This window comes from Giraffa tippelskirchi, chromosome 4 (assembly GCF_054371585.1).
Source record: "Giraffa tippelskirchi isolate mGirTip1 chromosome 4, T2T-mGirTip1v1.2.pri, whole genome shotgun sequence".
Classification (NCBI taxonomy): domain Eukaryota; kingdom Metazoa; phylum Chordata; class Mammalia; order Artiodactyla; family Giraffidae; genus Giraffa; species Giraffa tippelskirchi.
The window spans coordinates 169,552,208-169,567,095 of NC_137278.1; the positions used below are offsets into that span (position 1 = coordinate 169,552,208).

At 44.6% G+C, this 14,888-nt stretch overlaps 1 protein-coding gene across 3 annotated transcripts in view; it reads right to left on the reverse strand.

Moving 5' to 3' along the window:
* Positions 1-14,888, reverse strand: part of LARGE1 (LARGE xylosyl- and glucuronyltransferase 1) — a 607,716-nt gene that overhangs the window by 573,842 nt on the left and 18,986 nt on the right. The gene's annotated exons all lie outside the window — the stretch shown is intronic.

The following is a 14,888-nucleotide window of genomic DNA, read 5'->3' on the forward strand; positions in this document are numbered from 1 at the left end:
CCTGGTGTGCTGCAATTCATGGGGTCGCAGAGAGTTGGACACGACTGAGCGACTGACCTGACCTGACCTGACCTGAGACGGTAGATGTTGCGAGAGGGCATCAAAGGGCAGACACACTGAAACTAAAATTACAGAAAACTAGCTAATCTGATCACACGGACCACAGCCTTGTCTGTCTCAATGAAACTAAGCCATGCCATGTGGGGCCACCCAAGACGGATGGGTCATGGTGGAGAGGTCTGACAGATTGTGGTCCACTGGAGAAGGGCATGGCAAACCTCTTCAGTATTCTTGCCTTGAGAACCCCATGAACAGTATGAAAAGGCAAAGAGATAGGACACTGAAAGATGAACTCCCCAGGTCAGTAGGTGCCCAATATGCTACATGGCATATGGTCCCATCACTTCATGGCAAATAGATGGGGAAACAGTGGAAACAGTGTCAGACTTTATTTTTGGGGGCTCCAAAATCACTGCTGATGGTGATTGCAGCCATGAAATTAAAAGATGCTTGCTCCTTGGAAGGAAGGTTATGACCAACCTAGATAGCATATTTAAAAGCAGAGACATTACTTTGCCAACAAAGGTCCATCTAGTCAAGGCTATGGTTTTTCCAGTGGTCATGTAAGGATGTGAGAGTTGGACGGTGAAGAAAGCTGAGCGCCGAAGAATTGGTGCTTTTGAACTGTGGTGTTGGAGAAGACTCTTGAGAGTCCCTTGGACTGCAAGGAGATCCAACCAGTCCATCCTGAAGGAGATCAGTCCTGGGTGTTCATTGGAAGGACTGATGTTGAAGCTGAAACTCCAGTACTTTGGCCACCTCATGCAAAGAGCTGACTCATTGGAAAAGACCCTAATGCTGGGAAGGATTGGGGGCAGGAGGAGAAGGGGACAACAGAGGATGAGATGGCTGGATGGCATCCCCGACTCGATGGGCATGGGTTTGGATAAACTCCGGGAGTTGGTGATGGACAGAGAGGCCTGGCATGTTGCGATTCATGGGGTCGCAAAGAGTCGGACACGACTGAGCGACTGAACTGAACTGAACTGAACAAGTGGTTGTGCTTTTGGGTACTTTATAGTAGAGTACAGAGTACAGGATCTTTATTTTAAGCCCAGAATGTCCAGAAGAGTAAAAGCAATGGTGATGTAGCCGGTACTACTGTACTTTTCAAGGTACTATACTGTAAGATAAAAATGATTTTATTTTTTGTGCTTTTTGTGTACTATTTATGTGAAAAGCATTATAAACCAATTACAATACAGTACTATATAGCTGACTGTGTTAGATGATACCTAGGCTAACGTTGCTGGACTTAGGAACCAACCAGACTGACTTCCGAACATGCTCTCGGAAGGGAACACATGCGTATGTAGGGGATTTACTGTACCCGCCATGTCTGTGCTGAGAGAGAAACCTCCCTAGCCCAGCAGACCCACTGGGTCCTCAGGGCAGGGGGAGAACAATGGTGGTCAGTCCTGCAGAGATAAGGCAAAGGGATAAGGGGCAATGAGTGCTTGTTGTGTGCCAGGTCCAGAGTTAGTACCGTTTAGATGTGAAGAGCATGAATCTGGGGGTTCAAATCTTAGTTGCTCCCCTAACTAGCCCTGTAATCTGGGCAAGTTATAAACTCCATTTTGTAAAGTGAAGGTCATCATAAGGTTTTTTGGTAAGAACCTAAAATGTCAAACGGATCCATTCATACAGAAGTTTAAAAGAGGGCCTGGCACATAGTTGGTGCTTAAAAAAATAAAATTGTAGCTATTTTTTAAATTAGCCTATACAACTCAAGGATTTTTTTTTTTTTTAATGAAGTATAGTTGGTTCCCTGGTGGCTCAGTGGTAAAGAAACCACCTGCCAGTGCAGGAGCTGTGGGTTGGATCCCTGGGTTGGGAAGATGCCCTGGAGAAGGAAATGGCAACCCACTCCAGTATTCTTGCCTGGGAAATCCCATGGAGAGAGGAGCCTGGCAGGTTATAGTCCATGGGATTGCAAAGAGACAGACACAACTTAGCAACTAAACAACAAAATAATTGGTTTACAATGCTGTGCTGGTTTAAGATACAGAACAAAGTGATTCATTTATACATATATGTATCTTTTTGAGATTCTTTTCCATCATAGGTTATTTATTATAAGAATTTGAATATAGTTCCCTGTGCTATACAGTAGGTCCTTGTTATTTATTTTATATATAGTAGCGTGTATCTGTTAATCCCAAATTCCTAATTTATCCCTTCCCCTCTTTCCCATTTGATAACCCTAACAATGTTTTCTATGTCTGTGAGTCTGTTTCTATTTTGTAAATAAATTCATTGTATCACTTTTAGACTCACAGGTATCATATATTTGTCTTTCTTAGTATGACAATCTCTAGGTCCATCCACATTGCTGCAGATGGCATTATTTCATTCTTTTTTTTATGGCTGAGTAATATTTCTAGGATATGGATTTTATCCCTATTTCACAGATGAAGAAACTGAGGCTCAGAAAGGAACTTCACCAAAATCTCACAGGAAAATGCTGAAGACAGGATTCAGATTTGGGTCAATTTGAGTCTTCAGTAAATAGTTTCAAAAACTTCAAGGTGAGGTTACCTTGTAATAGGCTACTTCAGGTATATCTTATACCTGCACAATTCCGAGGACTATTCATCATGATAATTATCTCAATTATAAGCTAGCCTTATTAGGCAACAATTCCTCAAGATCTTTAGGTCAAAGTAGGTCATAATTCCTTTGTGCTGCCTCAGTTTCCCTAAAGGGACAAGTATTGGGAAATTTGGAAAGAAAGAGGTAATGAGACTGCCGAGACTCAATCTTTGTAGCTTTATTGGTCAAAGCAGCTCAGAAGGTTCATGGCCGGTGTCTCCCTCAGACACCAGGTCAGAACAATTAACATTTATAATAGAGCATCTACTGTGTGCCAGAAGCTATAAACTGCAACCTCACATCTCCTCTGAACACAAGCCACCTACACCTCCCTTGTCTAATTCAGGCTCCTTATCTGAGATGCAGTCCAGAGTTTACCATTTCCAGAAGGTGTTACCTTTCTAGGTTATACCAAAGGCACCCCCTCTGTGCTCTTCCAAATACTGATCAATATTTCCTACCTCTCCGCCACTGACCTTGCCTGTTTTATAAGAATCAGCCCAGGAATCTGTCTCTCCACCAGACTATGACTTCCATTTGGATGTGGATGAAGCCATGATTCCTTTTTAAGAGATTTATTCATATTTTCCTTGAACAAACATCTTCGGAGCATCTACTCTGTGTCAAGCCTCATGCTCTGTGCTGGTGATAGAGAAATTAATGGAAAGGAAGTCAATCAAACAGCAGAGTTAGGTACAGGGAGTCAGGAATGACACTCTGATGTCACTGCGTGGCTTTAGCAAGTAACCTCCCCTCTCTGTCTTGGTTTATCTGGAAAGTGGAATTAATATTAGTATCTATTACTGTCTTTTAAGAAGATGAAGAGGGTTACATGATATCATGCCTATAAAATGCTGAGCAAGCAGATCTATGACACTCAGTATGTAAGCCAAACCCATTCTGGATAATTCTTTGTGATGAGCATTGTAAATGTTGGCTATTATCAAGGCGGGATGGGGTGTCGCTTTCTGATACCAACGAAGCTTTAAGTCTTGAGTCTTTTTTTGTTTTGGTAACAGTGAAAGCAAAGTTATTGGATATTTAATGGGAAATTGGCATAGTGTACTGGCTCAGATGAGAAATCAGTTTTGAAACATCACATATTTTAAATTCAGAAACCTAGTCAATGCTTTTCAACTCTAAACTTTGATACATCATCTAAAAACACCTTTTCAAAGCCCACACCCTCACCCTTTCTTTGATCCTTCACCCAGAAGACTCCCTCTCCTTCTTTTTTTAATTGAAATATAGTTGATTGACAAAGTTGTGTTAGTTTCTGGTGTATTCAAAGTGATCCAGTTACACATACATATGCATATTCTTTTTCATATTCTTTTTCACTACAGACTATTCCAAGATATTGAATATGGTTAGTTCCTTGTGTTGTAAGTAGGACCTTGTTGCCTCTCTATTGATACTTTATAAACAATAGCTTGCATCTGCTAATTCTAAACTCCTAATTTATCCCTCCCCACTCCCTTTCCCCTTTAGGAACTACAAGTTTGTTTTCTGTGCCTGTGAGTCTGTTTGCTTTGTAAGTAAATTTGCTTTATACCATTTTTTTTAGACTCCACATATAAATGATACATGATATTTGTCTTTCTCTGACTTCACTTAGTATGGTCATCTCTAGGTTCATCCATAGTGCTGCGAATAGCATTATTTCATTCTTTTTTTATGACTAATATGCCATGGAGTGTATGTTTATCACATCTTCTTTATCAACATCTGTTGATGAACATTTGAGTTGCTTCCATGTCTTGCCTATTGTAAACAGTGCTGTTATGAACACTGGGGTACATGCACCTTTTTGAATTAACAGAAGACTCTCCCTCCTTAAACTCCCCTCATATCGAGTCCTTTCTGAGGGCACTTCACACGTTCTCTACCCTGGAAGAGTTACTGATCTTGTCCTGGCCCTTCCACCACCATCACTAAACTCTTAAGTCTTCCTGCAAACGGGATCCACATCACACAGGGGTCATATCATATCCCACTGTATCGGTCATCTACTGTATAATCACACCACCTAACATGCCACCCCAGGAAGCAGAGTCTTGAGGCCACAAGCATTCATCTTCACTCATGCATCTGCAGGTCGGCTGGAACTCCGGTGACCTCGGGTGGGCCTGGGTTCTCACTGAAGACTCTCGGCTTGGCTGGGCAGCTCCGTCCAAAGTGTCGCTCATCCCGCTGCTCCCTGGACCAACCAGGCTACTAGGGCATGCTGTTCTCGAAGCAAAGGCAGAGAAGCCGCGGTGGGGGGAGGGGTGTGGAGAAAGGAGAAACACTCAAGGTGTTCTAAGGACTAGGCTCAGATCCAGCACACCCCATCACCTCTGCCTCGTCCTTCAAAATAAGCCACAGGGTTAAGCTCAAAGTCAAAAGTTGCAGAAAACAGTAAAATCTTTGGGTAGGAATTCAGAAAGGTGTAAAGAATTGGGTCATTCATACAAACAGCAAACTGCATCCACCACCCAGGTGCCTCACACATATAAAATAATCTTCAGACACTGAATGAATGAATGAATATTGAGTAAATTTCAGTATCTTCAAGACACATGACAATTTACCAGCAGTCATTATGAATCCTAAATCTGGTTCATCAGTACCACTCTCATTAATATTAGTTTATGATGGGTCCCTAGACACCACTGTACTTTAGCTGGAGAGGTGGAATTTCCAAAACGTGTATGTACACATGGTTATTTTTTCATGGCTCTCTGATTATAAAATGAATCAATATATCCATTCACACTTGGGAGTCCATTAGAACACACACAGAAAACGCAACACCGTTTTGCCTACATGGGGTGGGTGGAGGTGGATGAAGAGAGAGAAGGTGAAAAGTTGACTTTGAATCAAACCCATGGTGGTTAATTTCCATTTAACTACCTAGCTGAGACTAGAGGTTCCACAGAAACACATTAAAGTCCTTGAACTTATGAAATGATGCATCATTGAAGCCACAGCAGGGGAAGAGGCACCGTTTAGAAGACATTAAAGATTGAAAGCCTGCAGAAGTGTCGTTTTTCGTTACAAGGTAATTGCTACAAAAAAAAAAAAATACATTTTAATTGGGAAAGGAGACACCTGTTCCAAAAGGAGAGGCGAAATAAAATTAACCTGCAACTCCCCAGTCCCTCTGCCCCAGAAATGCCCACAGCTCCCTCCTGGAGCTCAAGCCAAGAAATGAGTCTTAGATGAGTCTATTTCTCCCCCTGGATCCCAGTGACACCAGCTACAAGCCACCATTTGCTCATTCACTCCACAAATATTTATTGAAAGGCTTCTGTGCAAGACAGAACAGGGCAGAAATTTCTGCAGTCATCAGCGTATACTCAAGAAAACTGCACATCGTATTAACAGTGATGCTATCGGGAAAAACGGAGCAGACGGAGGAAACCAGTGGGTAGACTTAACAGAAAGCTGCACATTTAAAGAAAAGCACAACCACCAGGTGTTTCATTTCTCTCAATAACCTGAGGTTCTTCATGCTTTACCTTTGAAAAGCTTTTAAAATCAACCACCAAATCAAATTGCAAAAAGCATTCAGGACAGGTAAATTATTGTGTCATTTGCTCTGGCAGACACAAAGGTGGGGTACCCTCGCCACAAGGTGTTTGCAACCAAGAGGTACTCATGTAACACAGAAGAACCACAAGGCCCAGATTTAACCACTCACTGAACAATGGCAAAAGGCAGCCCATGCAGATACCAACAGCTGACGTATGAAGGCCTTTTAGGTGTGTGCCCCAAGCCCTCAACCCCTTTCACTGTGCGTTGAGTAAGGAGTGATTCACGGCACCAACAATGGAGGGATCTATCAAATCCATAGGAAACCATAAGCCTGCCTCCCTGGGTCCCCAAACTGGGTCCCTAGAGGCCAGTCTTGTGAGACTTGACTCTACAAGTCCAAGGCTAGAAGCACACAGGGTCTGCCTCTCAATGGGGTGGGGAACTGTGGCGGTGTCGGGACCATGCCTCATCCTTAGTCTCTATCTTCTCTTTCTCCTGCCCAGCTGCCCATCATACGAACGCCCTCCTTCCACAGCTCTGAATCAGGGCATTATGCTAATCTCCTGCCATTTGAGGGGAGTTTTGGATCCCAGAACTCAAGCTGCACCCTAAACCAACTGAATCAACATTTCCAGGGATGAACCCAGGCATCAGTAAACATTAAAGCTTCCCAGATGATCCTAATACACAGGGGAAACCTAGAACACTCTCTCTCTCCCTCACCAGGCTGGCACCTCCATCCCTGACCATCTGGGCTCCTTCACTATTTCAACTTAAGGTTTCAGCTATGCCCCTCAGCTCCACATTATCCCACTGTGGTCCAGTAGGAAGGATTCATCAGAACCTTCCAGGTGGCCTGTGTGTAGCAACTCTATTATCCAAGCAAAGCTGGGACACAGGATCTGGCAAAAATACCCCTGTACTCTTTTTGCAAGGCAAGTAAATCAGAGCACGGTTTGGCGTTCTAATCCTGGTCTGGACACACACAAGCTCCATGTGACCTTGGCCAAGAAAATGACGCCCACAGCGTCTTGGTGTTCCTCCATAAATCAGGCACTGTGATACCAACCTCACTGGGGTTAATAGGAAGACACAATGAGAATCATTAATCAAGTGTCTGACACACAGAAGGTGCCTCCATCCCTCAAATGGCAGGGGCTTTTACTAATTTATTATAAGAAAGCCAGTCTAATAAGCATTTATATACCAACACAGAATATCTGGGACAGCTGCAAAGTTTATGGAGACAATGAACGAGGCAGAATATTTGAAATTAGAGCCACCTTAGAAAAATCTGATTACCTGCATTTTGTGTAATGAGCATTGTGACCAAGAGGTAAGACATGGGTTTATGCCTGAGTGGATGAAGAGAAGAGCTGACCTGCACAGAGGTGGGTGGCGGTGGTATCCTGGGTCTCAGCACTCAGTCATTGCACTAAAACCCACTGTTCTCAATATCTTGTAATAACTGATAAGGAAAAAGAATCTGAAAAAAAATACATATATAGACATAGATAAACTGTTTATAGCACAGTGATCTAAACCTGAAATTGTGCTACAAACCTGAAACTAACACAACACTGTAAATCAGCTATACTTTAATAAAAACAACAAACAACAAAACCTACTGTTCTTCCTTAAGGGATGGGATACACCCCTTAAGGCAGAAACCATAAGGGAGGAGGAAGGAACCAGAAGGATGAAGTGGCCCTAACAATGAATGTATTTGAACATATGTAGAAAAGAGAAAAACAGGCTATCCACAGACTTCCAGTGGACAATAAGGGATGAGAGAGGTCCAAGGTTGTCTGGGGCAGAAAGTGAGGATGGAACAGATTCAGAGAAGCCTCCGGTGAGGCTCTGTATTAGTTAGCTATTGGTGCGTAACGATTTACCACAAAGTTGGTGGCTTGAAATAGCACTTTATCTCACAGTTTCTGTGGCTCATCAGTCTGGCCTTGGCTTAGCTGGGTCTTCAGCAGAAGAGAGACTCACAAGGCTACAATCAAGGTGTCCCCTGGTAGAGGTTCTGGGTGGGTGGGGAGAATCCATCTGTAAGCTCGAGTGTTGGCGGAATTCACTTCCCTGTATCCATAGGACTGAGGGGGTCTTACCTTCCTGCTAGCAGCCGACTGGGGGTCACCCTCAGCTCCTAGAAGCCACCTACAGTTCCTTGCCATGTGGGTTTCTCCAACAGCATCGAACCAGTAAGGAGAGCCGCTACAGCAATGTCAGCCAGTAAATGCAGTCATAGGAGTCACATCCCATCACCTTTGCTGTATCCCATTGGTGAGGTGAGTCACTGGCCCTGTCCACTCACACCCAAGTGGATGTAATTACCCAAGGGCATGAACGTCAGGACATGGGGATACAGTGATCACACAAAGGCATGAACATCAGGACATGGGGATACAGGGAATCAGTTTCTTTCTTTCATTATGGTAATATATATATATATATATATAAAACCATATTCACCATTTTTAAGTGCATAGTTTAGTGGCATTACGTACATTCACACTATTGTGTAACCATCACCACCATCCATCTCCAGAGTTTTCATCTTCACAAAGGGAAACTCTGTATTCAGAAACACTAATGGCCCAGGCCCTGGAAACCTCTACTCTACTTTCCTGTCTCTACCAATTTGACTACATGAGGTATCTAAGTGAAATCATAATTATCTGTCCTTTGTGACTGGCTTATTTCACATAGCATTATACCTTCAAGGTTCATCCAGGATGGTTCATGTGTCAGAAAATCTTTATTTTTAAGGCCAAGTAATTGGTGGCTCAGTTGGTAAAGAATCTGCCTGCAGCGCAGGAGACCAGGTTCCACCCTGGGTTAGGAAGATCCTCTGGAGGAGGGCACAGCATCCCACTTCAGTTTTCTTGCCTGGGAAATCCCATGGACAGAGAAGCCTGGCGGGCTACAGTCCACAGGGTCGCAAGAGAGTCAGGCATGACTCAGGCACTTAACCATGAACCACAATCACCAACATTCATTGTATGGCTATAACTGCACTGTGTTTTTCCATTCATCTATCAATGGACATCTGGGTTGCTTTTGGCTATTGTGAGTAACACTAGTGTAAGCCTGGGTGTTCAAACATTCATTCAAGTCCCTACTTTTGATTCTCTGGGATATATACCCAGAAGTGGAATTGCTGGATCACATGGTACTATGAACACTGTTGAAGCTCCATGTACCTCTATTGGAACAGAGTGGCTTGGGAACCTGTTAAGATTTATAGGAGCAGACAGTGAGTTAAAAAATAGCGCCCAAGTAGCCAAGAGCAGTGTAACACAGCCATATCACCTGTCCCTCAATGGTGCTGCTGCCTTGTGATGTTGTACAAACATAACAATGTTTGCAGGGACCCACCTACAGAGGTCCAGGGACACTGCCCACCCCCAGTACACACCCTCGCTCCTGACTTTTGCTATTATTCTGCACCTGAAAGGAGTCTTTCTGGGTTCCCTTGTCTGAGTTTTCTATAACTAGAAACTTACTTGCTCTCTCCTGGTAGTCAGACAAGCCACAGCAAAAGCAGTAGTCTTAGCAGTAGCAGTGCTCTAGGGTCCGAGTGTGGATACAACACATCAGAGCACCTTCCCTGCCCACTAGACCAGACAGTTGAATTCCAGCAGAGGTTCTCAAGGGAGCAAACAGGGATCAGAAAAGACTTGGAGCTCCTTTTCTTGCCATCTCCCTAGACTGCTGCATCATGGAGTTCTCTGCCGACACGTTCACAGGTTGTGGGCAGTTCTCCAGTCCTTTGACATGCTCCCTGGAGTCTTCCAGCTCCTGTCCCCCAAAACCAGGGAAGAAGCCAAAATGAAACCTTAGGCTGACTCAGTCACCACTGCTGAAAGGGACCCCCGCATTTCTGCAAAACAGCTGGCCACCACGACCCGACCAGCTACAGCCTTCAAATCAAGCCCATTCTTTTGAAAACTCTCCCACGTCTACTCCTCCATTCTTATTTTTGCTTAGCCCCAAAGCTGTAAGCAGTAAACTCTCACTGGTAGTTCAGGAAAACAAAGTCCCGGAGATCTATGATCACAGCAGAATAAGGGGTTCCTTCCTGCTGTCCCCAAGTAGCACCAGATGAGAGTGGGAGGCAGGGGGGTCTGGACAGCTGCCAAGCCAGTCTGACTCTGGGGCAGGAGTTGGGATGGGTGGCCTGATGGGACAACGCCAAGGGCAGCAGAGAAGCCCTTATCTCCCTCTATCCCATCTCAGCCAGTGAAGGTGAAATCGGAGAGGGAATGCCAATGAGGCTGCCGGATCCCCAGACAGCCAAAATGTGGCGCTTTATTATGGAGTCTAAGTGACTACAAACAGGCCATTATCAAATCTCTTCAGTGACAAAGCTCTGTGTTGAAGGGGACAAATAAAAATAAGTACATTAAGCACAATAAATCACAGGGACCTGTCACTGAGAACCATTATCCCTGGGGGATTACGGGACTGTTTCCCTCCCTGCCTTTGGGCTCTTGGATCCTGGTTTCCCCATCATTGTTTTAATATTACAGCCATTACTCTCTGTGCCATGAAGAGCCTGCTGTTTCTCTGTAGTTCAGGGTGGCAAGGGCATAATTTGTTTTATGATTTGCTTGGGAGGGTAGCCGTTTTATATTCGTCTTTAAAAGATACATTTGATAATTGTAGCAGAGACCCCTGCTTTAAAAAAGAAAAAAAACAAGACCCAGCCCTGGCATTCCGTCTAACATCAATGTGGCCATGGCTGTGGCAACTCCAAAGATACTCAACTATTTACAGGAGGGCTGTGCTGTTTCTGTGGGGACCCACCTGCCCCCAAAATAGCCTGAGTCATGTTTAAAGAGCCACCAAATCATGTGGCAGGCAGCCTGGGCTGGAAGAAGACTGTAAGAGGTTGGAACCCAGGGGGCCTGGGTTTTACCATTAAGTTGGTGTGACCTTGGGCAAGTCCTCTGACCTCCTGGGTCGAAGTGTTCCATATGCCCAAACAATACAGTTTGTCCACAGGCCTCTTTGGAGCTGGAAGGTTTATGCATTTCTCTAAGATGCAGAGAGAGTGCAAAGAGCTTTAAGCCAGATAATAATAGCTTCTATTTCTGCCTTTCTCTCAATAAGATCATTACAAGATTAATTTTAAGATAAAACCAACACATACGCAACTGTCTGAGACATCCTCCCCCATGTAGAAACCTTCTTCTCTCTTGTTCTCTCACCCCTTGAGTTGCCTTTAAGACAGCACAACCTAAATACTATAAAAAAGTCCTCTCACAAGAGTTATCCGTCAGGAAGTGGATGGAAGACTGGATACCCAAGGACAGAATGTGCTGAGCCAGATGCCCAAAGAGGGATACCAGCATGCACTCTTCCCCATCAGAAGCAAGCAGGACAGAAAATTCCTTAGGGTCTTCTGGAGGATGGCTGTGGACTCCTGTGTGCAGCATAGAGACACTAATAGCCCTTTCTGGCATCTCTGTCTCAATTGTGTTTAGTCACTCAGTCATCTCCGACTCTTTGCGACTCCATGGACCATAGCCTGCCAGGATCTTCTGTCCATGGGATTCTCCAGGCAAGAATACTGGACTGGGTTGTCATTCCCTTCTCTAGGAGATATTCCCCATCCAGAGATCAAATCTGGATCTCCTGCATTGCAGCTGGATTCTTTACCTTCTGAGCTACCAGGGAAGCCCCATGTCAATTACCATGTGGAAATCATGCCATGAAAAGACCACTTCTCATGTTGTCATGCTTCCAAGCGCCGTGCTGTGGGAGGCTGTCGTATAACAAAATTGATCCCAGAACTTCATCACCCATCCGAGAGGCAGCAACATAAAACCCGCCTGATGGTGCCCAACTCTCAAAATACTCTATAAAGAGCTCAAAGGCAAAAAATAAGTTACAAGCTCCCATGTTAGATTTGGAGCTGGGTTTTACGGATCATCAAAGCCCACTGAGTGGCCTCTGGGAAGCAGAATAAAGAGGATTCCTTCTAACCAGGTGATGCCTCTGGCTTTGCAAAATTTGGTGTAACAACCCAATAAATACCAAGTGGAGTTAGATATATGGTAGCTTTTAGCCGAGAATGCAGGGGGCAGGTGGCAGAGGAGGTAGGTTTGCCTGCAAAGAGGATGGAGACTTGGGAGATAAGCAAACCTGGTCACAATGAACCAGGCCACCCAGGGTGAGAGCTCCATGCAGCCAGGGCCCTTGCTCTCCTCCCCGCTGCAGAGCCCAGCTCAGTGCCTGGCACATACGGATGACTGAAGACAGTGTGTTCACTGAATGAGTGAGTCAAGGAATGAAATGGAGCCAAGTCACCCCCAGGACCTATAGCCCCTTTTAAAAAAAAACCTGGATCCAGCTAATGGGAAGAGAGCTAAGAGTAACCAATAAAGTGAGATTTCTGCACAGCTTTGAGCATTTCAAAGAAAACACCTATATGTACAGATATTCAGACAGCAATACATGCCTGTGCCTTATGTAAAATGCAGTTAGAGACACCAAATCCTTTAAATGTCAGTATGAGGACTTTAAGGGTTGCTTTTGGCCTGTTTTTTGGGTTGCTTTTTCCTTATCATGGCAAGTTACTAGCAGCAGGCAAAAGAGAAACATATTCTGAAAACACGCTTAGCCTCTGCCCCAGTGAACCTCTTATGAATATCAAAACACAACTCTTGAAAAGAAACCAATAAAACTACTACACATTCCCATGCTCTCCATGAAAGATTCAAGAGTTGGGACAGATATCTCGGGATTTACAGACAAACAGTCCTGCGAGGCAGCAGCGAGTGGACAACAAGTCAGGACGAAGCAGCCGACACAACTGTCAGAAAGTCCACGGGGCCACAGCTCAACCCTCGGGGTGGCACTTCCCCTGCAAGTCTTGCCAGCTTACAAGTTGCTCCAAGTTTCACCGAGCATAAAGCCCGGGTCAAACATTCACAGCACCCCTGAAGGACTTACTATAGAAAAACTGCACATAACACAAGTCACGAGTATCAGATCCAAACACTCACTAGATACCATACAGTGGTAACAAAAGACATCTAACGTCCCATGGGGCGTTCTGCCATCACCCAGGGGTTGTATTTCCTAGTGCTTTCTCTTGTGACTGTGTTTAAACCTTAGGCTGAAGGTGTACCTTGTTTCCTAGAGGAGGAAAAATAAAGCTTGTGGAGTTATGAGTTGAACTGTGTTTCCCCAAGAAAGATATGATGAAGGCCTAACCTCCAGGGCCTCAGAGAGTGACCGCACTTGGAAAGAAGGTCTTTACAGAGGATTCAAGTTAAAATGAAGTCACTGAGCTGAGCCCTAATCCAGAATGACTGCATGGGTGCTCAGTCGCTCAGTCTGAGTCCCCGCGACCCCGTGGACTATAGCCCGCCAGGCTCCTCTGTCCGTGGGATTTTTCCAGCTAAGAATACTGGAGTGGGTGGCCATTTCTTCCTCCAGGGGATCTTCCGGATCCAGGGATAGAACCTGCATCTCCTGTGTCTCCTGCATTGCAGGCCGATTCTTTACCACTGAGCCACCAAGTATAATCAGTGTCCTTTTAAAGGGGGAGATCTAAACACAGGGACTCACACAGAGGGAAAATGATGTGAAGACACCGTGAGAACACGGCCATGTGACCTGAGTGATGCATCTCAAAGCCAAGGATTGTCAAGGACTGTCAGCAAACACCAGAAGTTAGAAGAGGCAAGAAAGGATTGTCCCCCAGAGCCAACACAGAGACCGTGGCCCTGCTGACACCTGGGGACAGCTTGATTCTGGATTCTACCCTTCAGAACTGTGAAGCCTTATACTTGTGTTGTTCTAAGCCCCCGAGTTTGTGGTACTTTGTTACAGCAGCCATATGGAGTCTATACAGTGTAGCAAAGTGCCTTATCCAAGATGAGCCACCTAATAACATTGTGCTCAGTCAAAACTTCTTGCTCCCAGGTTCTGTTCTCTCCAAGACTGTGATTTACTCTCAAGTCAATCTCCAAATCAGTTACCACCATCCATATTGGCATATGAAGGGGTGATGCTACGTGGATGGGTTTTTCAAAACCTCATCCTCCTCCCAGGTAACACACGTGCACTTCAAACACATCCTGTAGCAAACTGCTTTGCAAAGCATTGAAGCTTTGAAATTTCTGGATTGTAGGCAAGCTAAATTCAGGTGGGGGATTTTTTGGTTTCTGACATGAAAAGATTACCATTTTGACAAGCTGCTACCTACTCTCCACATCCTTTTGGCTGTGATGTTCCATTACAAACATCGACAGACCAGACAATGAACACACAAACCATATTAAAACAATAATTAATTCCAGGAAGAGAACAGTGACAACTGCTTAGCAGAAGAGAATAATGGACCGGTTTGTCATTTGCAGCATTTAAAGAGGCTGAGCCCTGGGTGTGAATGGAAAGCGATTTCTGACGCAATAACGGTCCTTCAGGGACTTGGGTCAAAGTGACTCATTAAACCCCTAGTGTACAAACTTTGCTCCCTAAGACATAAAAAGTAGGATGACAAGATTCTCTCTAACACACAGCAGCTCTGGCACAAGGAGAGCTCCCAGCCAGATCAGGGAAGTTGTTACTGCAATAACAGCGGAAGCTCTGGGCTTAAGGATGAGAAAAGTCCAGATCTCACTCTCTGATCCCAAGCATCTTTGACAAACTCACAACCAGGTGTCATCTCTACTCTGTCTTCTCTCTGATCCTAT